This window comes from Lynx rufus, unplaced genomic scaffold (genome assembly GCF_022079265.1).
Source record: "Lynx rufus isolate CCGP_SWC_20201006 ecotype Redwood Valley unplaced genomic scaffold, mLynRuf1.p SCAF_3, whole genome shotgun sequence".
NCBI classification, from domain to species: Eukaryota; Metazoa; Chordata; class Mammalia; order Carnivora; family Felidae; genus Lynx; species Lynx rufus.
Genome location: NW_025814845.1, coordinates 116,693,816 through 116,720,152, shown reverse-complemented (window position 1 = coordinate 116,720,152; position 26,337 = coordinate 116,693,816). Strand labels below are relative to the sequence as shown.

The 26,337-nt window shown below is 41.6% G+C and overlaps 1 long non-coding RNA gene across 1 annotated transcript; it reads left to right on the top strand.

Moving 5' to 3' along the window:
* Positions 1-2,954: 2,954 nt before the first annotated feature.
* LOC124520053 (uncharacterized) lies at positions 2,955-25,449 on the top strand. Its single transcript, XR_006964240.1, has 3 exons — positions 2,955-3,099; positions 4,256-4,392; positions 25,378-25,449. It is a non-coding gene; the product is annotated as an uncharacterized LOC124520053 (long non-coding RNA).
* The last annotated feature ends 888 nt before the right edge of the window (positions 25,450-26,337 follow it).

The window sequence follows — 26,337 nt, the reverse complement described above, 5'->3', positions numbered from 1 at the left end:
AGATAGAAGCCAGTGGCAGCAGGGGAAGGGGAGGAGCAGGACAAGGGTGAAGACGGGCAGAAAGAAAGGGCCGAGCTGCTCCCAATGCCTAATGTGGAGGAACCGGGGGCTGCCCTCCAAGGACCCCTGCTCCCGTTCCCAGGCGTAAAAGCAGTCTGCGCCCCTCTGTCAACAGCCCCCCTGACTTTTTTTTTTCTAAACTGTACCTGCTGAACGCTGGATTTAGAGAAGTGTGCCTGGCTGACATATTGAATAGCGCTCCTCAGCCTGTTTAATCTAAATTGACTGCATCTTCGCAGCAGCTGGCCACGGGGAAAAACAAAAGAATCCATGATGAAAATGGCAGATCTCTCCTGACTAGAAAGTCCTACAGCAGCAGCAGTTAAACATTTCAGTACCTTGCTAAATGCTGTGCCCAGATGCTGCTTCAGGAGGGAAAGCAAAAAAGACAACTTCACTGAAGTGAATGGTGGGTTCATTAACAAGTCACCCTCCCCCACCCCCGCCATTTGGCGAAAAACTTATTAATGTCTAGTTTTTTATACTTTCCAAGGTTTCTTGGGTGTTTTCTAATTAGAACAGAGCAGGAAAATAAACGTAGAGGAGGGGGGTGGGAAATGGGGGTCGGGGGACTGTCTTTGCTGCTGTTGTGTCTGGAAGCTCCAGGAGTCACCCCTGCAGGGATCTTCTCTCACGTCGTCAGTGGCCAGTCCCGTCCGCGTAATCTCCCGCTGTTCCCTTCCTCACTTCTGTGAGGAGGTCACCAGCAGCACCCATGTGGCTTGGAGTTCCCAGCAAAGTATTCAGAATCCCAAGTTTTTGCCAGCTCAGGGAACAATGTCAAGGCCCCAAATCAGACAAGTGGACAGGCCTGAGATTCCTGTGGCCTCCTGATGACCCCTCTCCGCCTGTACAAACTCCTGATTTATGTCGCTTTGAAAGGGCCAGTGTCCTACCTGATATTGGGCACCCTTGATGTATAAAAGTGACAGCCATGCACAGTGACACATTATTGGCTTGGGCTGGTAAATGACGAGGCAATTTCATTACTTTTCCCCCTTGTCCATTGCCTACCACAAGATGACTTGAAATGCTATCAATCAGGAGGCGTGAATGCAGGGAAGTGCCAGCCTGTATGTGGGCACGGCAGCCTTGTTCTCTAATGATTAATGAAAAGAAATGATGACACTATTCTTTTTAGGTCTGATTGCTAGGATCTCCTTATTGCCTGGGTGGAGCTATTGTGGTGACAGGTCAAAAGGATTTTCCCCGGTAGGTTGCAAGTAGGCACTATTTTTTCTTCCTTATCCTTCTCTTACCTCTGGCTGAAGTCCTACATTTTCTACCCACACGCAAACACACAGCGTTCATTCCTAGAACTATGCTGTTCGATACAATAGACACTTACCATTTATAACACTTAAAATTAATTAAAATTAAATAAAATTGAAGACTGGGCTCTTCAGTCATCCTAGGAATATTTCAAGTGCTCAGCAGCCACATGTAGCTGGGGGCTACCGTATCGGATAGCACAGAATTACAGAACGTTTCCATCGTTGCAGAAGCTTCTATTAGACAGCCTATCTTTCTGCTCAATAGCATCTATTTGCTCTTGTATCTCAGGACTCCTGTTCCTTTCAGAATCTTCTACCAATAAGTTCTATAAAAGGCGAAACATTTTTTTTTTTTCTTTAGCCGCAACTTAAATCAAAACTAACCCGCTTCCTCTAGGCTCCTAAGGGAAAGTTCCCCAGCTACTGTGCTGGTAGAACCTTATAGTTAGTTGAACAGGGTGTGGCATCAGAGACACTAAAAGCACAAGAGTTAGCAGGATTAGTTTCCAGCAGTCTGACCCTAATCTATTCCTTCAGATAATTTTTCTAGACAGTTCTTAATCATAGCTGGGGGAGCTATTCTGAGACCAAGTGGTGAGTCAAGAAAGATAGCAGGGCATCTACATAAAAATTTGCACAATAAATGGAGAGTAATAGCTCCTTTAGAGCTGCATGGTATAAGGCACTACAGATTCCTGCAGTGAGGCTTTGAAGTTGGGCGGAGATACACAGAGCCATGAAGTACTTTGATGCAGGGGAAGCACCTTCAAAGCTTGCAGGGGGAGAGAGAGTACAACCACTACCTGTAACAATTGTTCAGGTCCTTTGTGTGTGGGTTAGGGGGGGCAGGGATTGGACCACACAAAAATTAAATAAATAAACCAGAAGCTGCACTGAAAGCACTGTACACAAACTAACTACAACCGAAGGAAACCAAGGATAGGATATTTAATTTAACACTTCAGCAGGGCGCCTGGGTGGCTCAGTTGGTTAAGTGTCCGACTTTGGCTCAGGCCATGATCTCACGGTTCGTGAGTTCGGGCCCATGTCAGGCTCTGTGCTGACAGCTTGGAGCCTGCTTTGGATTCTGTCTCCATCTCTCTCTGCTCTCTCTCATATATAAATAAACATTTAAAAAAAAAAAACCATCTTTAAATGTAACACTCTCGCTGGAAAATAAAGCATTGTACCAAAACTTTTATTTATTTATTTTTTATGATCTTATTTAAAATAAAACCCCTGTTGGCATATGGTATATACTTTTAATATTTAAAATTTATCACTTTCATTTTCCTTTTTACACAATTTCCAAATCTGCTTTATTCTCATCTTTCATGGGAATAAGATCAACTATATATCTTATTAACAAGTTAGGCAACATGAATACATACTTTATCCTGAGCCTCTCACAATTTAATTTACAACGAGAGCATCCAGAGTGCAAGCTCTATGACCATGTTATTATTCACAAATTCTTATGAACTTTTATTCTGCCCCATTGTGGTGTGGGTATCGGTGGGTAACAGAGCATTCTTGGAAGGAGATAAACAGGATATTACCAAAGTTGCTTTCTTAGTCCAAGCTGCCTTATTACTAAGCAGCTGTTATGTATTACAGCCACAAACCTGCACTACCAACTGGCCTGATTTTCCTATTTTTCAGGGAATAAATGTAGGCCGGGACTTGTTTGAAAGTGAAAGCTAAAACAGGGAAAGAAAGTAAGAAAAGACAAGACCCGTCAGATCCAGCTTGGAACGTTTCCAAGGTAGGAGTCAGAAACCTTTCAGAGTAAGAGACCCTAGCACTTTTCTTTTTGACCCCAGTGGGAAGTGTGGGGTGGGACTGGGGAGATGGGTTGTGTTTAATGTTCTCATTGGAGCATTTCGGGAAATCAACTGGAGACAGTCTTCTAATCAGTGAGGCAGGGAGACAGTCTGATAAGAGTGGCCGGCCTGAGAACCAGCAAAACCGGGTCCCTTTTCAGCTTTTCTCCCCGTGCCCTGGGCCGCAGACCCCGTCTTTGAGGGAAGCAGACCCAGGCCCAAGCAACCTGTGATGAGATGTTTGGCCAGTTTCGGAGTCAGTAAACCTCCCATGGCAGCTGAAGGTCACGGAGCCTCTGGCTACAGCCACCAGCTCTCTTCTTACACTAGAAGTGTCCTCATGTAAGCTGGAAGCAGGGCACGTGGGGAGCAGGGAAGCAGGAGGGCATCCTCCAGCCCACTGCTGGCTGAGGCAGACTCACTATTTCACTCAGAGTGGAAGCAAGAGAGGACTAAATGGTACCCTGATCCTCAGTGAACAAATACTCTGGAAACGACGCTCCTTCATAATGAAGCTGGCTGTTTTCTTTTTCTCTAAGTCTTCATAAATCATATGCAGCAGTGTTGGCATGAGTCATATGGCTCGACAGCAAAGCTCCTGCTAAGCCACACAGCTGCACGGGACAAAAATACCTCAGTGAATAGAGCGTGTTTGTCCTGCATGGTTTATGGTATAAATAAGAAATCAGCAAAAATGTAGGGGTTCCCCAGCCTCTCGTTTCTGAGTCTCATAACCCCTCGGCTGCCTCCTCCATCCCTGAGATTACTTTGTGTTGACCTGCCCCTCCACCTCCTTGCCTTTGGGAAGAAAGAAAAGGGTGTGATCAGTGGCATTTTCGAATACTGATGGTCTTACTCATTGATAAGCAACATTTTTAGTCAACATTCAAGGTAAAGGTACTTGGTCTTTGAATTGTAATGGAATAATGAATGACAACTCCTTATAAAAGGCTTTGCAAATGGATGGGGCAGTAACGTGGGACACAATGAAATCACGGACGTGTGACTCCAACCCTGAGCTTACCCTTGGTGGGTCTGGGGGCCTTTGGGGGATCAGAGGTGCCGTCCCTTTCCTTCAGGTACTCTGTGTCTTTGCAGGGATATGTCCAGATGGGGTCTGCTCCAGCTCCTCGAGGCCCATTCTGGGGCTGCGGAGGTGACCCAAGCATGCTGAGTTCATGCCACTCCACAGCCTTCTCCTGCAAACCTTTCCCCACCTTTCTGCCAGATCACAGGTGAGCCCTAGGACTCCCACTCTCCCTTAATCCTCTCTCTGGCTTAGAACTTCCAGAATCTTCTTTTCTGGCAGCCCACTTGGTATTATTTTGGTTAATATTTAATAATTTCACACCATATCCACTTCTTCTCTGTCTTCTTTGGATGGGTCCTTATGTCTTCTGTGTTATTGCTTCATCAAATAATGAAATTTCTGACACTAAAGTGTGCTGTTGGAATGCATTTGCCTCATTAATGGAGGTATCACTGTATATGTGGGTCATTTAATGTCTGTTAGGTGACATGTCTCATTTGCCTTCACTTAATATGTATTTAGGGCTTTGGTTTGAAGAGATGTATTTTTTTAATTAAATACATATTTTGAGTCCTGACATCTGACATGTTTTGCTTATATGTAAAATGTTTATATAATTTGCCTATCTAAGTTCAGTGAAGTATAAAATACCCTAATGAATGGTAGTAAATCATTTTGCCCATATAAACCTCTATTTATTTGTGGCTAGACTAGAAAAAGCTAAGACTTTCTTAACATTCCAAGTACAATTGCTTTTGGACTTGCTTCCCCCAATGCACAAGGTAAATTCCTGCCTGCAATGATGCTTTGGAACAAGTTTCCAGCACATTTCTGCTGTGGGGTTTTAGGTGTGGAAAACCAAGGAGAAAGGTAGGAGACAAGACATTTTCAATGATCATCTTTTCTTTTGGAACTGTTGACTTCCCCTTCCTGATGTGGGGAGAGAGAATGAACTTCCATGTCAGAGAGAACTAGACTTGAATCTTTTAGTCTGTGACCTTGAACAAGTTACTTACCCTTCCCAAACCTTACTTTTTTTGCATTTTTAAAAAGTGGGTGATGAGCCATATTTCCTGGGTTTGTTGTAAAATGAGATTGTTTAGCCTAATATCTATCTACAGTGGTATTCAACAAATGTCTATTCTCTTCCTAGTTCTATCTTGACTCAGATAGCACTATTAGATATGCCATATTTAGAAGGTAATCTAAGCAAGTATTTCAGTTCTCTCTCCATCAACATATGAGGTAGTTAAGCTAAATTATCAGTTAGAATATGCCTTTGAAAAGTTCTATTGGCCTCACATTGTAGATGTCAAACCCTCAGCCACTACCACAAGGCTCTTTTGTCTATTCGTCAGCAAGTGGTCATGTGCAATTGGTCATGTAGGGAAGATGGCCACGATGGTCCCAGCCAGGCTCCAGGCTGGGAGAGGGCCGTGAGGGGCGTGTACCTGCCTCCACCACCACTCTATTCTCGTGTATGCTTTGAAGGCCTCAGAGAGTTGTCTGCTACCCAGCCACACATCCACCAAATTTCTGCTGAAGTGCCAATGGTAAAGATCCATTCCTTTGGTTTAACAGCTTGTCAGTGACAAACACACGACTTAGGCTAGCTTTTGTAAAGAATGAGGATTCCTCGGGCCTATGTAACTTGGAAGTTTAAAAAGGTGACACTGATTTCAAGTGCATCCGGAGCCCGTGTCCACCCACTAGACCAGTCACTCTGGGTGAGACAGACAATAGTTTCATTTGTTAGACCGGAGTCACACAAATCTCTGGAACAAAGAGTTGGGACAGTCTTACCTAAACTGTATCCACACAGAGGAAGCTTGGGGAGGTGAGCCACCAAAATAAAAAGGTTATTTTCCGGGTAGCCAAATTCAATATGTTGACTACAAGCACTGTGGAACAGAAAATATGATGGGAGTGTTAGCACTTGAATTCAGGTTGTCAGCAAGCGTATCAGGGAGGGTCTAGTTGGGAGACTAGGCTGGCTTTGCAAGCGTTGGCCAGACTCAACAGTGGATTCACTCACAGCTGCGGGGGAAAAACCACTTCTGCTGAGTGAAGAAGTGTGGCTGGAGCCGTGGTGCTCATAGCAGTGGCAGCAGACATCAAGCCAACAGGGAGCAAAGGGGAAGGAGTTAGTCCCTTCTCCTCCAGCCTTGCAGGCTTCTTCCAATGCCGTCGATTTTTAAAGCCTAACATGGAGCTGCCAGCAAAGGAGAAGTGTGGGTCGCAGAGCTCCAGCTCCAGCATCAAAAGGCCAAATATATGAGAGGAGGGGTGGGGCTGAGGGACAATGACCTCCTACGTGGGAGGGAATCACCCTCGAGTGCGCATTGGTTGCTTCCCTGAAGATTAGTAGACAGTAAGTGTACTAAGCCATGGAAGTTTGGACGGCATTGAATACTGCACAGAGATCTGAATCATACTTCCATTCTACCTTCGAAATTCCTTATTTCTTGCACAGAACAGCCCTGATACCAGTGGGGCTGTACTAGGTGAGACCGTAAAATAAAGGGATGGCATCCCCAAGGAAAGCATTTCATCAACTTGAGTTATTCCTTCCGGTACCCATGCTACCAGTAGGTCAAGCTTTTCCTTTTCTACCTTGGCTGTAAGTAGTCAATATCTTGATAGTTACTGAGCCATGTTTATCAAAGGGCAGCTGAAATTTTCCCAATGACTAAGCATAAACAACCTTGGCAGGGGAAGGAACCAGTGTGTTTATACAAAATGTTTGTCCATTTCCTAAGGTAAGGTTCTTCTCTTGGTCAAAATGTCTCAAGAACTCTGTCACTTGAGATTAGCTCTTGAAGCCCTGAAGTTTCAGACAACTTGAATTTCTCTATACCTATTCTTCCCATACTAGTATGACCACTTTGGTCAAAACAAGTTGTGTGTGTGTGTGTGTGTGTGTGTGTGTATGCATGCGTGCTTAATAAGGCCCAGTGAAAAACACGTATTCTGTGTAAGCAATAAAAACCAGAACATCAAGTACAATTTGGTGAACTTTAGTAGAACAGGTATTAAGCAACAACTATGCTCTAACAAACTGTGAAGTCTCAACTTTTCAAAAAAGGAGAAAAGCTCTTCAGTACCACTGAACCATGAATCCATTTTTGGTTTATTGTTAGCGAAAGGCTGTCATCAAAACTAATTTTATGTCTGTTAATAAATGAGTAATAAATAACAATTGTTCCAAATATGAATAAACTTTCAGGGAAAAATTATGGATATAGAAATCTGTCATCATAAGTGACTCTGAGCGTGATAAAAATTATAAAAATACTCTAATTTATTTCAACTAAATGCTTTATAGTTTTCAAGATGCTTTCACATCTATCTTCCCATTCAATCCTCACAGGAACTGTGTGAGGTGGGTAAGATTTATCGTCCAAGTTTGCAGATTAAATAAAAAACAAAAACAAGTGAGGCTCAGAGAGGCTCAGGCAGCTTGCTTAAGTTGATTAAGTTGGTGGAGCCGGGGTCAGAAGCCAGGTTTTCTGAATCCTACATTGGCCCTCTTTTTACTGCTGCTTCTTTAACTCTACGTTGAGCTTTCATAAAATGGATAAGAGTAAAGGATCAGTGTTTGCTATTTCCTACATATATAAAGTAGTAAGATCTACCTTTTTAGATCATGCATCTGAAATGTAGTTGAGAAGAATAAGAGAAAGGATAAGAAGGAGAAGAGGAAGAGGGAAAAAAAAGGAAGAAGAATGGCTAACGTTTATTGATTGTTACTACTTGCCAAACTGTCTTCCTTTTGTACTCCCTACAACTATTCATGAGGTATATTTATTTCTTTTACCCTCATTTTACAGATGAATAAAGAGAGAGGCAGGTAGCTTTCCAGAGTCACTTAGCCAATAAGTTTCAGAACAAGGATTGCATCGAGGCTTGTTTGATCCAAGACCCATGTTCTCTTCTCCTCCATGCAGGCTCAGCCACTGACAGGACTGCCCCAGTTATAAGTGCTGATCCATCCCATTCTCCCAGACCTGCCTGAATGCAGAGTATCTAAATAAAGACAGTGAAGCCACAGTCTAACACACTGTAAATATAGCCTCACCTGGGAAAGTCACGAACTTCAGGTTTGATACGCTGTATAATCTTGGCTAAGACCCTCCTTCACGTTCTTCCTCTGTTCACAAAGAATGACAATATTGGGGTGATGTCAATAACAATTTACCTCTGACTTCCCTCCATTAGAGCCTGCCACCGAAGACACAGACCATTGACCAGAAAAGTGGACCTTTTCCCCATGCTTTGTTTAATAACCTAGAATGAGAGATGTCATGTAAATTCCAGTTACTACCTAATTAACTATAGGGGCTAATATTTTTCACATTGCAGGCCTGAAGGCAGAAACCAAAATTCAATGCTGGCACAGATGGCATTATTTTCAAATGTTCATGCGCAATACAACATATTTCCCAGCAAATAGATTGGTTGTGCTTACTAGCTTTGTGTCATCTTCAAAACATACCAGAGGCATTAATCCATATTATGGTCTTGGAACTTTATTTTTTCTGCTTAAAGCCTAACGTATTTTCAAATTATAAAACTTAAAAGTGCCTGAAACCACGAAATTTCTTTTTCCCCCCCGCTTTGGCACTCATAACTGAAAAAGAGCTGAAATTTTTCCCCAAGATTTTTTATAAGGAATTTGCTCTTAGACTGATGCTTGTTAACTGGAGTTCTTTTTTTTTCTGACCAACTTTTAATTTCCTGAAAATTGGGGCTTATGCTAGAGCATAAGAGAAGGCACTAACAAATCCTAATCTGGGATAATGAGCTGGATAGGTAAATGAGTACATGGCTACTACCAAAGATAATAATGTCCACGGAATTTTTTTTCCCTCCCAATTAAGTATAGATGAGATTATATGAACATGTAGCAGTATTCTTTTAGTAATCGTGCTAGACTAGCAGTCTAAATTTATTTTACGTAATATTCTTTTTAATAACAATGTCTATTAAAGACATCTGTTGAAAGTCCATAATGCTTATTTCATGGATAGACAGCATAAGAGTGTGCTTTAAGAATTCTGTTTTCAGTTTAATGTTATGGGCTGTTAAGGAGAAGGTTTATGGGTGTAACATTATTAGTTGGAATTTGACTCAAATTGAAATCAGGCCCAAGAATTTACTTATCCATAATATTATGAAGGGCTTTTTAAAACATTAAACAGTTTAACTAAACAAGAATATTAGTATAATTTAGTGTTTTACCTGCAGTTCTCAAGGCCATTCAAAACACTTCCTAATCACCAGATTTCAAATTCATGTTAGCCTCCCTGTCATACTACAAGGCTTTTAAAAATCAGAGATTTTGTTATATCGGGTCAATATTTCAACTGTGAGAGAAAAAGATATATGGCATATATTTGCTGAATTATTTGACTGTGGATGAAAAAGACAAAAATCCCATATGTCTCGGGCCCTTTGTTAGGATTTAAGGTGCCAGCTGAGCCATGGGGATGGTGGCGGAATGGAGAGGCACAGGGGTTCCAGCCCAGGCTCGGCCTGGACAGAAGCCACCATACTAATACCATTGCCAAGTAGAAATGAATCACCCTACCCATTGGCTAGGCTTAGCATCCCTGTTATTTCATTTTAAAACCTCAATGATCAAGATTAAAAGAAAGCAATAAAACATATCACATTTTTACTCGTGCAATTTGAAGAGCCCCCCATTCTCCATGTCTGTAGCCTTGACACTTCTTTTGGCATTGCTATTAGTGACACGAGGCGTAATTCACCACTGTCAGGGAGTTTGGCTGTTTCATCACCTACATGAGAGACCTGTGTAACTCTGTGGTGATTGCTGCCCAAATGAATTATGTGGCTCCTTCATGCACTTTTTGATTGAACAGCGATAACTCAGATAATACATTATCCTGTGCCCCTCTCTGAGAGGAACTGCCATTTTTTTCTTACAGAGCAGTGAAAGAAAGACCTCATAGAGGCATTTAAAGTGACATCACCACGCCAATCCCAACTTATTACAACCAGTAAGAAGCAATTGCTAGACCAGATTAAATACAATAAAAGTAAATCTTAGTGACAACTCTTTCAACTGTTTCAAGCTGGTGCTAATTGTTCATCGAGCTCCTGGAAAAGAGTAGATGAAGCCATGCCCAAACTGTAACTGATAAAATTTATTTTATAATCTCATATTCATACCTGCCAGTGGGAGTCCTCTGGCTTTGACATTTATCCATTTATCCATCCGTCCGTCCATCCACCATTCATTCATTATTCATTCATTCAACACATATTATTGCATGCTTCCTAGATGCTCACTAACTAGACACTGGTGATTCAGCAGTAAGCCAAACAGATGTGGCGTTGCTTTCCTAGGGTTTACAGTCTGTTGGAAAGACATAAATGAAGTATTTACAAGTGTGATGAACATTAGGAAGAAGACATGCAGGATACTCTGGAAACGTGTCACAGGAGAACGTAACCCAGTCAGAGGAATCGGAAAGACTTCCTAAGACATTTTGCTGAAACTGAGGCCGCTAAGGGTTGAGAAACTGGGGAGGGAGCCCCTTCAGCAGAGGAACAGCAGGAGTCAAGTCCTCCTGAAGGTAGCAAGTGCAGGGTGAGCAGGAGAAACTGAGACCTCCATAATGGGTGGGGTGTAGACAGGGAGGGGGAAACTGGTACAAGATGAGGCTTACTGATGGCCCACGCTGAGCCATGAACAACAACCAAGAGCAAAAAAACAACAAACAAACAAACAAACAAAAAACCCAAGGAGAGTTATGTCAGTAAGATTTTACTGAAGTATGATGATAATTTTTTTAATGTTTATTTATTTATTTTGAGATAGCACAAGTGGGGGAGGGGCAGAGAGAGAGGGAGAAAGAGAATCCCAAGCAGGCTCCACACTGTCAGTGCAGAGCTAGATGTGGGGCTGGAACTCATGAACCAGGAGCTCATGACCTGAGCCGAAATCAAGAGTTGGACGCTTAACTGACAGAGCTCCCCAGGTGCCCCTGTTATAGAATGATTCTAGAAACATGGGGAATCCTTAAAAATTTTATTATGTATATCATATGTACTAAGTGTGTATATATAATATGTATAAATAGCTACAGTCTTTTTTTTATTTATTAATTTTGAGACAGAGCGCACGCGTGCATGCATGTGTGCACACATGCATGAGCGGGGGAGGGGCATAAAGAGAGACAGAGGGAGAGAATCCCAAGCAGGGTCTGGTGCTGTCAGCACACCATGATCCCACAAACCGCAAGATCATGACCTGAGCCCAAATCAAGAGTCGGATGTTCAACTGACTGAGCCACCCAGGTGCCCCCAAATTACTGTATTCTTATTAAACTGTTTTTAAACTATTGTTATTTAAACTAAGTTTAAAAGAAAAGAATAAAATGGTCATACTTGTACCCACCATCCCACTTAAGGAATACATCTCTGTACCTTTTAAGATACCGTTTATACCCTCTCCAACATATTTCCACTCCTGCATTTTTATTTCTTTTTTTTTTAACGTTTATTTTTGAGACAGAGAGAGACAGAGCATGAACGGCGGAGGGTCAGAGAGAGAGGGAGACACAGAATCTGAAACAGGCTCCAGTCTCTGAGCTGTCAGCACAGACCATGACGCGGGGCTCGAACTCACGGACCGCGAGATCATGACCTGAGTCTAAGTCAGCCGCTTAACCAACTGAGCCACCCAGAAGCCCCCTGCATTTTTATTTCTAATTTTACCACAGAAGTGCATATCACTAGCAGTTACTGGAGTGCACGTGTCCCTAAATGGAATTATATTCTTTCTTAAACATTTTTTTCATGTGTATTTATTTTTGAGAGAGAGACAGAGTGTGAATGGGGGCGGTGCAGAGAGAGAGGCTCCAGGCTCTGAGCGGTCAGCACAGCCACCCAGGTGCCCCTAAAGGAAATTATACTCTATGTACTCTCTTGAGACTTTCTTTTTTTGCACAAAATATATTGAGATCCATCCATTTTGAGTGTAAACATTTCCTTTTCCTGGCAAAGCAATAGAACTTCACCTTACAGCTAAATTTCAATTCACGGAGGGAGAGACCAAACAGCACAAATTTTGAAAATCTGTAGGCAATTCTCAAGTTTCTTTTTATTCCTTTGCATCTCTGACCTTCCTTGCCCATCTTTTATACTAAGTCGTAATGGAGTTGATGGTGAACAATACATTTGCCAAATAATCCCTGATATTTGCAAAAGGCTTTGTACTTGACGCCATGCAAACATACCATTGAGCTGAATCCTTGCCACAGCTGTAGGAGGTAGGCATGCCCCAAATTTCCAGTTTGACAAGTGAGGGAATCGAGGTCTGCAGAGATTAGGTGACTCTGCAAGGGGCCCCTTTGTGTAGCAGAGAGGTGCAAAAGCCAGTGTTTCTCTCTCTCCTCTGCTTGCCAAGTGTTGGGCAATGGGAAGCGAGGACAAGGAGGGATGGAAGCCTTCCGTGGTTTGAAAACTTTGTGAAGAGTGTTCTTGCTATTTCGTCCTCTCCTTTTAACCAGTGGGTGTGAGTACAAAGACAAACATGTTCAGATTTAATCCTCAAAGCTAAAAGTCACCCTCACTTCTGGCCTTCTAGGACTTGAGAAGGAAGGGTCACCACAAGCAGCTGCATTGTCTTGTGACAAGCTACGGTCAGAACCTATTTTCTATAACTTCGTAGCTTTGGGATGTTAGTGATGAGATGAATTTGCCACAAATGCCTTGCATTTTAAAGACCTCAAAGTGCTTTCACACTCTTTATTTCCATTTCTTTCTCTCAACCCAGCTGCTTTCCCAGGTAGTATTAGCTCCATCATGAACCTGGAGTTGGCAGGAGTTTAATGACTCTTCAGGGAGGTGAGGGTGCCAGGAGCAAAGTCCTTCTTGAAACAAAGATCTTCTTACTCCAATCCCATTTTCTTCTCCATTCTAGCACGCTCTGTCTATACCCAAGAGTATTTTCACATATGGTAGTGCCTGAGATTATGTTCAGATTATCTCTGAGGTCTGGAATCTAAGCAGACCACCAAGTTCATCCTTGAATAGAAATGATTCTGCTTCCTCTATGCAGAAGACGAATATCCCAGGCTGGTTCTGCAGCCATGGGGGCTGGGCCATAACTGGACAAACTCTTAGGGAACTTGGAGATGATGCAAAATGTCAAGTACCATTGTCCCTCTTGTCAACAACCTCTAAATCTGCTTCTGTATTTTTTAATCATCATGCTTCTACTCACTTCCAATATTTTTAAGTATTTTTATCTATAAAACAAACCACTTAAAAAACATATAGGTCTTATGGCCTTATCTTATGTAAATGAATGCCCTATGAGGCTTTACTGTGCACTAGCTCATGAACCTCCATCATTCTTCCCACATCCTGGGATCCATAGTGGTCCCTCGGCGTTTGAAGACTTTGAAGAGTTCACTCTTGAACTACTCCAAAGAGACCCCAGGGACCCTTGACTTATACTGATTTGTAGTTTAGCTGAGACAAGCTTGATTAAAGTGAGCTTCAAGGTTGGAAAGTGGACAGATACTTGAGCTGCTGAGTGAACCTTGCCAACGGCTCATGGTCTGAACCTTGGAGCAGTTTCACAGCTCTCTGTCCATTCTTAAGCAAAATTATGGAAGACGTTATATACCAAAGTGGTCTATGCTGATTTGGGGTTTTACAAAGGTCTTGGGTATCCTTCTCAGATGCCAGGAGTCTGCTCTAGCCATGCACAAAATTCTTTGAATGAAAAACACCTGTGTTTATACATACAATATATGTATACATATATAGAACATATATAAAAGATTATAGTAGACTACTCAAATATGAAAGAAATTGAATTTACTTGGTATCACTAAAACAGTAGTTCCAAGGTAGGGTTAATTTTTGTCCCCGGGGGACTTTTGGCAAGACCTAGAGATATTTTTGGTTGTTGCAACTGTCTGGAATGAATGTACAGGGTGGGCCTCTACTGGGCAGAGGCCAGATGTGCTACTAATCATCCTACAGTGACCAGGACAGCTCTCGACAACAAATAATTGTCCAGTACAGAATGTTAACAGTGCCAAGGTTGAGAAACCCAGAATTAGAGTGATATTTTCTCTGTTGTTCCCAAATTTTATGGCATTTTCACAGCATGTACATTAGTACATAATATCATAGTGTTTAGGTTTTCTTTTTTTCCTTTAGTAAGCTTTGTCATCCTACAAGCAAGCCACATCATCCTTACTTTCTGGAGGATATGATTTAAGCCATATGATTAAGTCATGTCCTCAGCTTTCATCAAAGACTGATCAACCAAAGGCCAAATGCGAACTATCTGCATTTTTTGGTAGATTTACTGTTGAGGACAGAGTTCATGATGTTACTCAGTTCACCTTATATAAATATAAATATAAATATAAATATAAATATAAATATAAATGTATGTATATATATATATTTTTCTTTTTCTTTTTCAAAATAAACTTTCTTTAGATCTCAGGGACAGGAACCATTCTTCTCTCTTGCTGAACTCTTATCTTTTTCTTTTGTTTTTGGACAATAAGTACAATGTATTTCTCTCCTTGCCTTAGCTGCTAATTTAACTCAGGGCTAAATGTTCTCCTCCCATCTTCCTCATCCCCCCACCCTCTTTACGTTTTGATTTTCCTGTCTTCTTATGTCTTGTCCATTTCTCTATCTTCACCTAAGATGGTACTTTTTGAATTAATTAACTGACAATCTAAAAATATCCCCTCCTCCTTCCTTCTTTCCTATTAATTCTTTGTGTCCCTCAACCTCAAGGTCCTTTCCTTTCTTTATGGTTTCTATTCCGTATCTTATCTCCTTCATAATTTTATTTATTTTTATTTTTTATTAAAAAATTTTTTAATGTTTATTTTTGAGAGTGAGAGAGAGAAAGACAGAGTGTGAGCATGGGGTGGGCAGAGAGAGAGGGAGACACAGCTTCCAAAGCAGGCTCCAGGCTCCAAGCTGTCAGCACAGAGCCTAATGCGGGGCTGGAACTCACGAACCGCGAAATCATGACCTGAGCCAAAGTCAGATGCTTAACCGACTGAGCCACCCAGGTGCCCCCTCCTTCATAATGTTAAATGTAGCCAATTTTTTGTCTCCTTCAGCTTACTGTATTATCTCATGCCCTTGTTTGATGGTTCTGCTGACTCTTTTTTCACAGTGGATTGTTGCTTTGTGTGATTTGTAATTTTTGTGTGTGAGTTTCTTCAATGGACATTGCTGTTTGCTTTTTATTATTGAAATCCCATGCATCTTTGTTGGCTAAGGGGTTACTATTTTTGAAAGTAGTAATTAAAAAATACACATGTATGCTATAGTTCATAGGAAATTAATTTAATAAAGGTATGAAAAATTGTTTGAAATTTATTACATCATTATATAACTAGTAATGTAATGAACTTGCTGTCGTATAGCTGGGCATTATTAAACACGGGTATGTAGAGTGTTAAAATATGAAAGATGAGCCTATGACTTTTTAAAAGTCCTGTCCTGGAAGCAACATACATCACTGCTCTTCATATTCCAATGGCAACCATCCCAATGGCCACACTTAGATGCAAAGGAAACTGTAGTTTCTGGCTGAACAGCTGCTTCGCTGCTATGAGGGAAAGGTGAATTTCGGGGGTTAGCTAGCCTTCTCTGCCACAGGGGCCTGATCCTAATATACAGGCCATTCTCCTTTGTTCTCTGGCCTTATCTCCTCATGACTGAGCCTTTAATGTGCTGTAATATCTCCCCATCCCAGCCCTCACTCCACATTCAATGTTTCTCTAAAGATGGTATCAGGGCTTGGGAGAAAGACCTGGACGCCCACAGGAGTGTGAGTGAAGTCAGTCCTCTGCTAACATGGAGAAGGAGTGGTGACAAGCTATGCTCTGCCCAAATAGGTCCATGAGAAACTTAACTCTGAAGGCAAAGACTGCCTGCCATGTTCGCCACTGTGTCATCAGTAGCTAAAGGGTACCTGGCATAAAGTAGGTGCTCACGGATACTTGCTGAAGAAATATGAATGATTAGATACACGCATATGTGTCTTTATCCTCTTTCCCACCTAGAAAAAATAGAATATCATTCTGCCCCTTTCATTTGTTCGTAGCCTTTGTATCTCATCGGACACCCATGTATACCACCTGCAATTATCTCCCATTTTTTTAATCTGTCAATTTTCTTTTTTCTTAAGTTTATTTATTTCTTCTGAGAGAGAGAAAGAGGGAGAGAGCACAAGGGGGGAGGGGCAGAGAGAGAGGCAGAGAGAGGACCCCAAGCAGACTTCACGCTGACAGCATGGGGCTTGAACCCATAAACCATGAGATTACGACCTGAGCCAAAATCAAGAGTCGGATATTTAACTGACCAAGCCACCCAGGAGCCCCTAATCTCCTAATTTTCTAATCTCTCATTCATCATTCCATTCTACTGAACTCGCCTTTCCATTCCATTCCACTCCTCTTGTCTCCTGTCCTCTGGAGCAACCCTCAGTCAGCTTGTTATGCTCATCAGTGTCCAGACCGTTTTCCTTTCATTGGAGCCTCCTTTATTTCACGTTAATGGTGCTTAATAAATTATGCATAACTATATCACAGAATAATCTGCAAACGTCAGTTTGCAACTTCTGATTTGGGTGGTGTTCCAAGAAGTCTTCAGCGGAAAAAGCAGTACTTGACTCCTCCGGTGACTGGATAGTCTTTCTGCCTGACACGGCAGGGTGAGTGGAGTCAGGCAATCTGGAGCAGTAACAATGCTTCCGGCTCCCCAAAGGCAGCTGGCTTGCCCTCCTTGCACTATCTCCTGCCACCGAGAGGCTTCTGCCTGCTACTCTTTTAGGCAGGATCCCCAGCCTCTGTCCTTTATATCCATCCTGACTGCTAGAGAGCAGGGTTTAGCCATTTCTAAAAGTTTCTTCTTGTTTCTTCTAGTTCTTTTTTTTTTTTTTTTTTTTTCGGACAGAGAGAGACAGAGCATGAACGGGGGAGGGGCAGAGAGAGAGGGAGACACAGAATCGGAAACAGGCCCCAGGCTCTGAGCCATCAGCCCAGAGCCTGACGCGGGGCTCGAACTCACGAGGGGACCGCGAGATCGTGACCTGGCTGAAGTCGGACGCTTAACCGACTGCACCACCCAGGCGCCCCTCTTCTAGTTCTTTAAAACCCCCCTCAGCACAGCCTCTCCGTACTTTAAGAACTAAGGCCAGGTGGCTCCTAGCTGCCCTGTGTTCTAACATCTCTGGAGTATATTATGTAGGACCCACAAATCTAATGCCAACGACTTTAAGCAAAAAAGGGAAACTTGGGGGAGGAATACTTGGAACCCTTGATAGTCAAGGAAGAAAGCCCAGGAGACACATGTATCTGTAGGGTTTCCATCCCTCATCCTTATTTTTGTTGGCATATCTATGGTGTTTCCTCCATGCTACAAACTGGTTTCCATTGCTCCCTGGTGCACTGCTCCTGCTTCATCCTCATGAGCTCATCTAAACCTAAGTAATACCTTCCACAGGTCCCACTTCCAAATAGTATCATACTGGGGATTAAGGCTTCAACATATGAATTGGGTAGGGACATAAACATTCACAAACATCCATTGTGTTTGACAAGCATGAGAATGCAGCTCTCAGTTAACTAACTGCAGGGAGCGTAAGTGACCCATGGTCCCAGCTGCTGCCCTCCTGGACCCACCATTAGGCTTGCACCAAGACCAAATCTGTGGGCTTCCAGCTCATGACTGAGCATGGTGGAGTGCTAATGAAGAAACACTTCTTCTAGATGCAGGATTCCTCCAATAGATTGTTTGGTCCAAAGATTCCCCATGGGCCTGCTAAGCCTTTCCCTGAACTGTGCTGCAGTTCAAGACTCTTCCTAGTCAGCTCCCCTCCCTTCCTTTGCGCTCCCCATCACAGATATCAGACCTGCAACTGGTGGCTCTCCTCACTTCCTCTTGCTCCCTGTCCCTTTATCTTCCACAGACAATTCCCCCAATAAATCTCTTGCATGTTTAATCCCATCTAGGAATCTGTTTCTCAGCCGACATAAACCAAAATATTTCATAAACTATGGAGGATGCTGCATGCTGGGATGGAGACTAATATGGTGGTGATGATGGGGGCGTGATGACTACTTTACATGAGGCAGCTGGAAGAGGCATTTGCTGAGATTGATCCTAGGCAATAGGAAGTGACTTCTGGGTTGGGATGTAAAGTTAGGGGCAGGTGAGAAACATGCAGGGAGCCAGCGGGGCTGCATTCTGACATGGGGAAAGCCAAAAAGGTGGTAGTGCAGGGCTGAGGGAAAACGGCAAGAGTAAGATGGAGAGATCAACGAAGATCAACTCCTGTGGGGTTATACTGATCTCATGAATCGGATGGTCAACTAGACTCAAGGGGAAAGCAATCTCATACGTACAAACACAGCAACGCAGAGTTTACAATTCCAGTGGCAAGTCCTCCCAGTGCTAACTTACTCATTCATCCATCCACTGGTTCATTCCTGTTGAAGTTTTAGTTTTCCAAGACAGAAAACTGCTTCCCCTCATTCATATCAGGCCCTTAGAGCAAAAGTTTGTTTATAGAGAATTCATGAAATTCTAGCGTCTGGACCTCAGCTTTTAGATCCAAAAAGACTCAATGTTTTGTGTCTGCCCAGACGAGGTCAGACTGTCAAGGGTTATCACACCAACCAAACTCAAAAGAGGCTGATATCTATACCAAAATAATAGATATAAAAGTCAAAGTGTTGGTTAGTCAGAGTATTCTTGCTCTACAGCAAAGTCTACCCAGGGAGTTAAAATTTAATCCCAAGGTTGTTTTTATCAACATGCATCTCCTAGCCGATGAAAGCCTCTCTCATTTCCCCTGACAGCCTCTTTCCCAGGTTCCACACGGATCATACCCACACTTTCATTAACCCTTTCTTCCTTCAGAGTGCAATGCAATTGATTACATTAAAGCTTTCCTGGTTATAATCTCATAATCATCATGCTTCCCTGAGTCTACCCTCCAGGTTGCTGTGAATGAATTTGGGGTGTTCTTATAACCTTTCAGTTGCACAGTTATTAAAAAATTCCTTAGACCAAAAATAATAGTAATTAGTATAGTTAATAATAATTATTATTGATGTTTTATAATGCTTGCTTATTATTGGCTAGGCCCTTTGCATAAATTATTTCATTAAATGCTTAAGCCACTCTGGATAGGAGAGATTATGATCCCCATTTTACCAAAAAGAAACCTCCCTTCTGATGACCATCAGTTTGTTCTCTACATTTAAGAGTCTGTTTCTTTGTTTGTCTCTTTTTCTTGTTGTTTGTTTCTTAAATTCCACATGAGTGAAATCATATGGTGTCTGTCTTCTCTCACTGACTCATTTCATTTAGCATAATACTTTCTAGTGCCATCCATGTTGTTGCAAATGGCACAATCTCGTTCTTTTTTATGGCTGAATAAAATTCCGTTGTATAAATATACCACATCTTCTTTCTCCATTCATCTATCAGTAGACACTTGGGTTGCTTTCACAATTTGGCTATTGTAAATAATGCTGCATAAACATAGCATCAGCATGCATCTTTTCCAATTGATGTTTTCATTTCCTTTGGGTAAATACCCAGTAGTAGGATTACAGGATCCTATGGTAGTTCTATTTTTAATTCTGTGCCCTTTTCTTTCTCTTTTTCTTCCCTGCCCTCTTTTTCCCTGTAATTTATTAAAAACTATACATGCAGTATATATAAATTTTTTAAAAAAATACAATAGGGAATAAAGTGAAAAGTAACAGTGCCCATCTCATCTGTTCTCACTTCCTAACCCCATTTCTGGCCTACTCAGTTTCCTACTTAAAGTAAATCATTCATTGACAGTATATATATATATATATATATATATATATATATATATATATAAATCCTGCGGTATTCTACACATGCTCACACACGTACACGCACATATTTTTAAATTTGTGTATTTTTCCTCAAAGATCCATAGTGTACATAACTGGGTATCTTGAACCTTTTCCCATCTAACTACTTACTGATGAATTTCATTTTTTAAGTTGACCCATCTAGACATCACTATGTTCCACTGATCTGTATATTTGGGGCCCAGGATCTAAGTATTTTAGTTACTATAGATGCATTTTAATATTATTTTTCCCCTTCATTTTAGAATTTCCTTGACAATTGTCACATCTTTTCTTTCAAATTGATTTCAGACATATTTCTTTTTGCACGTTCAAAACAATAACAGGATGGAAGAGGAAAGCCTTACTTACATTTTCAATGGGATCATATTAAGATGATAGATGAATTTAGGGATAATTCACATCTTTATACAATTTAGTATCTCTATCCCCAAACAAAAAGTACACAGCAAAACCAGGAAAACATTTTTAAAAACTTGTAATACAGGGGTGCCTGGGTGGCTCAGTTGGTTAAGCATCCCACTTCAGCTCAAGTCATGATCTCGTGATTTGTGAGTCTGAGCCCCACATCAGTTCTCTGCTATCAGCACAGAGCCTGCTTTGGATCTTCTGTCCCCTTCTGTCTCTGCCCCTCCCCTGCTCGTGCTCTCTCTCTCTCTCAAAAATAAATAAACATCAAAAAAATTTTTTTAATTTAAAAACTAGTAATACTGTGTACTACATGTTAAAATGATGTATGTACAGGGTATTATGGGTATGTGGAAAAGTAGAAAAGCTTTGTGGCTAATTAAAATCCATCTTCTGTCATCACTGTGGTCCCAGTTCGGTCTTCTGGAGCTACCCTGAATGTGTTTACTGTAGTTTCCTCCTGACTGTTGAAGAAAATGTTCAGGTGTCTTAAGACTTTTCCCAAATAAACATCACCAGTTTCTTTCTTTCTTATTTTTTTTTTAATTTTTTAATGTTTATTTATTTTGAGAGAGAGAGAGCATGAGCAGGGGACTGGCAGAGAAAGAGAGAGACAGACAGAATCCAAAACAGGCTCCAGGCTCCAAGCTGTCAGCACAGAACCCAACGTGGGGCTTGAACTCACGAGCCATGAGATCAAGACCTGAGCGGAAGTCAGACGCACAACCGACTGAGCCATCCAGGCGCCCCAACATCACCAGTTTCTTAAATAACACAATTTTCCAGACTGTTCATCGCTTCCTTTTTTCTTGGAGGACACCAGCTTCCTAAACTGTGGTGCACAGAAGTTAACGCAGTAGACCTTTGCCACATGAAGATTTATATTTGCAGTTTCAACAACCTGTGTGAAGTTTTGTGACATACTTTTCTTGAGGCACAAATTGGAATCATGCAAGCTTCAGTGGAGGAGTACATTCATTTATCATCCATGCATTCATTCAACAAATATTTAGTTGGCATTTGTGCAGGAATAATCCCTGAGTGAGTGTGGCTAATTTTCAGTCATCTGCCGATGAGCCCAGCCCTGCTGTTCTCTACTCTAAAGCGCACAGACCTTTTGTGAGGGAATTGGACGAGGATTCTATGTGAGGGGCACCACCACACAAGTAGCCTGCTTTGCATGCTGTATTTCTTTTTTCTTTTTCTCAGTTCTGTTGAGGTGTAATTGATGTACAATACGCTGCACATTTTTAATTGTATAATTGGGTTAGCTGTTATATATGTACAAATCTATGAAATCTGCACAATCAAAATAATGAACATATCACTCATTTCCAGAAGCTTCCTCATGCCCCTTAGTTCCTCCCTCGCTATCCTCCCATCCTCTATCCCATCCCCAGGCAACCACTGATCTGCTTTCTGTCACTTAGTTTCTGTCACTAAGCACTTTCTGCTTAGTTCTCATCTTCTAGACTTTTACGTGCATGGAAGCAAATGTACACATTCTCTTTTGTCTGACCTTCTTCCTTTGGCATAATTATTTTGAGATTCATTCATGTTACTGTGTGTATCAATATTTTGTTCTTTTTACTGCTGAGTAATATTCTATTGTTTGGATAGAGCACGTTTTGTTTATTCATTTGTCTGTTGATGGACATGTGGCTTGTTTCCAGCTTTTGACTATTACAAGTAAAGCTGCTGTAAACATTCGAGTAACTAATCTTTGTGTGGGCCTATCTTTCACTTCTATTGAGTAAGTATCTAAGGAGTAGAAAGGGTGAGTCATGTGATAAGTATGTTTACCCTTAAGAAACTGCCAAGTTGTTTTTCAAAGTGATTGTATCATTTTACATTGCCAGCAGCAGTGAATGAAAATTAGTCTTTTTTTTCTTGTTAATACTGTTAACAGTTTAACAAATATCCTTTCAGACTCTTTCATGCACACGTGTATATGTATATTTTTATTGAGGCATAGTTGACATAGAACATTATATTAGTTTTAGGTTTTCAACATAATGATTCAATACTTGTTTAAATTTCAAAATGATTGCCACAATAAATTCACTTAACATTTATTACCACACCCAGTTACAAATTTGTGTTCTTGTGATGAGAAATTTTGAGATTTAACAACTTTCAAAAATATAAGATAGTATTGTTAACTATAGTCACCATGCTGTACATTACATCCCCATGGCTTATTTACTTTATAAATATTTTTAAAAAAATTTTTTTTAACGTTTATTTATTTTGGAGACAGAGAGAGACAGAGCATGAACAGGGGAGGGGCAGAGAGAGAGGGAGACACAGAATCTGAAACAGGCCCCAGGCTCTGAGCTGTCAGCACAGAGCCAGACGCGGGGCTCGAACTCATGGACCGTGAGATCATGACCTGAGCCGAAGTCGGACGCTTAACCGACCAAGCCACCCAGGCGTCCCTACTTTATAAATATTTTATGGAAGTTTGTACCTGTTGAGATTTTTCACCCATTTTTCTCACCCCCACTCCCTGCTTCCAGCAACCACCAATCTGCAATCTGTATCTGTATGTTTAGCTTGGGGGTTTATTTATTTATTTTTAGATTCCATGTAAGAGAAATGATACAGTATTTGTCTTTCTCTGACTTGTTTCACTTAGCAAGGTCCATTCACCTTACAAATGGCAGGATTTTCTTCCTTTACAGTTACTCTTTATTACCTCAAACACTTCATATCATCAGTCTTTTTAATTTCAGCCATTCTAGTGTGTGTGTGTGTGTGTGTGTGTGTGTGTTGAATAACTCATTATAGTTTCAACATGCATTTCCCTAATCTAATGATATTGAGTGTATTTGCCATCTGTAAATCTTTTTTGAGAAATATCCATTCAAATCTTTGCCCCCTTTTTATTGGATTGCTTTTTTTCTTATTGAGTTATAAGGGGCTTTTATATATTCCAAATACAAGTCCTGTCTTGAGTTGAGAACTTCTACTTTCTGGAAAAAAAAATGTGTTTAGTATTGCTTCTTTAAATATTTGGTAGATTCACCAATGAAATTACCTAGGCCTGGAGGCTTTTTTGTGTGAGGTTTTAAACTGCCGGTTCAACTTCTCTAGTCTAGGGTTAATTTTGCCCCCAATACCCTGCGAATGGTCTGCCTGATGCCTCATGTACTGAGGTTTTTCCAATCTAGCTGTTGGGAAAACGAACTATTCCCAGGCTATGTGATCTCCACAGATTGCTACCTCTGCTCTCTTTGAGAGGTCCTTCTAGGCACAGGTTTTTTTCTTACACACATTCACCAATCAGCATTTGGCCGATGACTCAAGGAGCATATTCTGCCGACTTCTGGGGTTCTCTCCCTGTGAAGTTCTCTTCTTTCCACACACTAGCCCGACATCTGCCAGCCCAGCCACTGTGAAGAGCGCCACAACTGGGACAACCATCACTCTGAGGGACGCCACCAAACTTAGATTCCACCAGCATTCTACTGGACTCTCCGTGGCACCACAGCCGCCGTGAAAGTTGTAACTGCCCCTGCCCCTATGCATCATCACTCTCTCAAGATGTGAAACCCAGGGTGAGGAATAGATTGGCTGCATTTGAGTCATGTCTTCATTTCCACAGGTAGAGAAAGATAGTATCTGGCCCTCAGGAGTTTCCTTGGTGGGAGCCAGGAATGTTCAGCTGTTGGGTAGATAATAGAAAATGTCTCTGCGGCTTCTTTTTTAAAAGTGACATTTGAAGTAATATCTAAGTAATGAGAAAAGGCAGCCATATGAAGATCTGAAGAAAATGAATTCTAGACCAAGAGAACAGCAGGAATGAAGACTAAAACAGGGAAAAGCTTGGTGTTTGCAAGGGATATTAAAGTCTCTGGGTGGCTGGAACATAGTAGACAGGGGAAAAGAGACAACAGACAAGATCCAAGAGGTGTCAGAGGACTAGCATGAATGACCTCAAAGATCGTGGAAAGAAATTTGCATGGTATTTTTATTGCACAAGGAAACCATTGGAGGATTGAAGGGTTATAGGAAAGAAAGTGATATGATCCTTCCTGGTGGTGTTCACTTAAAATGGAGAAGCATATATATTTTTGAACTTAGATTATAAAAATGTTATAGCAACATTACACAGTTTTAGGAAAATTTTTTTTTCTATTCTATTGATACTGTTTTCATTTCTGCCTATTATTTTCAAATTTTGCTTCTATACCTACCTATTTTTATATCTCTGCCTCCTGTACATATACTTTAACGTTGTATTCTTTTTACGGAGTATCATAATACATTGTTCAATGCTAGGGATAATGCAGTATTGCAAATTTGTCTTCACAAACTTTCTTGAGGATGAACATTTAGGAATGAGATTACAGAGTCACTAGATACGAAGTTTTATTTAAGATGCAATACATATCGCCATAGAGCTTTCTGAAAGAGTTGCATTGATTTATAATATTACTGAAGTCCACAGGTATATTAAGTTTCACCAGTTATATAACTGCTGCTTTTGCAGCTGTAATATGATCCAGGCTGTTGTCATTTTCATTTCTTTGATAACTAGTGCCACCCAAGCTCATTGAGGTCACAGGGAAGCAGTGGGTGGGGCAATAGGAAGAAGAGAGAGGGGAGGAATTATTTCTCTGGCCCAGTCTCCATCTCTAGGATTGTGAAACCACAGCCTGACCTACCACTCTGTCCCTTTCTTGGGACTCCTGACATGCCTCGTCAGTGGCATCTCCCTTACTGTGGCTCTCTTTGACGGTGGCTTTGGGGTCAGCTCCATGCCTCAGAGCATGGGTCTTCATGCCCTCCTCCCACTCTATGACTATCCATATGTCCTCTGCCTTGTTTGACAGGTAGCTGCTCCTCCCTTCTGTGCTTCCAGTGTTAAGCTGCTGAAATGAGGAAAATTCCCACCATCCCCACAGCCACGTTTGCTGCAAAGAATGCTTCCTGGTGATCTCAGTTTTTCTACAGAGATTCAGTCATTCATTCATTCAACAACTAATTTTTCAGCAGTATATCAGTCAAAATCCCAGCAGGAAACAGATGGTACCTTCACACTGGGTAACTGAGAAGAGTTTAATAAAGGGATTATTTGCAAATATGGGCAGGAGTTAAGGAAACCAACAAGGGATGGTGTCGTGCCAGGGGCTAGCAAGAAATAGGATCTGTTGCCACCTAAAGCATCAAGAGGAGAGAGTGGTTATAGAAAGCCAGAGAGAGTAGCTTGATGGAGAGGCCTGCCTGGCAGGAGCTGTGCCTTGAGAAGAGGGATGAAGGCAATCCATAGCAACGCAACAGGGAGGACATCAAGGGAATACATCCCCTACGTTCACTCTCCTCCTCCCACTTGGCCACAGCCTCTGTTGGTTGCATATGATCAGAGGCCATAAAGCAGAAGAGCCTCTTGATGGAGACAGGAGTTGGAGGACACAGTGGCAGCATCATTGCTCATGTAGAGAAAACTTCTGGGATAAAGAATGTCCTGAGCTTCCCATGACGACTGACATAAACAGGAGTAAAGGCCATGCTGAGCTCAGTCTGGATGGTCTTAAGGCAAATAATGCTGGTGAGGCTACCAGTGTTTGGAGGGGATGGAAGATTGAGGGCCTTGTCAGGAGTGTGCAAATTTCTTGTGCCATCTCTTATCTCTTCCTAGTGATGAGAAGTTATCTGGGGAAAGGTAGTTTTCATCAACACAGGAGATCCAAGGGCTACTCTTAGACTCACAGTTCGGTCATATTGTGACTCACTCTTTATTTTGTGTTCAATCACCCCATGGCCTCCCACCACCCACTCACTGTCCCTCCATC